The following is a 766-nucleotide window of genomic DNA, read 5'->3' as shown; positions in this document are numbered from 1 at the left end:
GCCAAACATTCCTTTACGAGCATTAGCTATGATCTGTCAACACGAGCTGATCAAATAAGTGTTGAGCACACAAGCGCTGATCTGATCTGTGGCAGCTCGTGTTTAGCGGTGTGTCTCTGTTCTACAATGTGGCACGGACTCAAGGTGCAAAGTTGCAATGACAACAAGATGATGTGCGGACTTATGGTAAAAGTGTCATCAAGGGCCATTAAAAATACGCTCTTGTACAAATACGCTAGGTAAACGAGTTGTTATGTAAGATAATCCGATGCAATTGAGGTGACGTTCCAGCAGGTGGCAGCAAAGCTTGTATTATAGCAGTTCATTGTCTCTTCTCCAGAAATTTTTCAGTTCACCCACTGTGTGTATAATATAATATAATATAATATTTTTGCTACATATAATCACTTAATATTTGTATAGTATGTTTCCACTGGACTGAACCTATTACTTTCTATATATGTCTCTATATATTGAAGTACTGATAAGACTAGATATAGGCTGTCATAAACATACTCTGTGTTTATTGATATGAGTCTTATTTTTTGAAGTGTATTTTATTGTTTAACTGTAAATTGAACTGTTTAACTGTAAATCCCTGGACTACTGATGCAAGTAGGCGCTCTAACATGCATGTAGTCATACTATAGAAAATGTCTGTACCACATTTGACCCCACAACAAAAGAGAAACAAGTAGGAAATAGTGTTTTACACTATTACAGACATATATGCACACACACACACACACACACACACACACACGCA

This window comes from Sinocyclocheilus anshuiensis, unplaced genomic scaffold, assembly GCF_001515605.1.
Source record: "Sinocyclocheilus anshuiensis isolate Anshui unplaced genomic scaffold, SAMN03320099.WGS_v1.1 scaffold447, whole genome shotgun sequence".
Classification (NCBI taxonomy): domain Eukaryota; kingdom Metazoa; phylum Chordata; class Actinopteri; order Cypriniformes; family Cyprinidae; genus Sinocyclocheilus; species Sinocyclocheilus anshuiensis.
Note: the sequence above shows the minus strand (reverse complement) of the source record.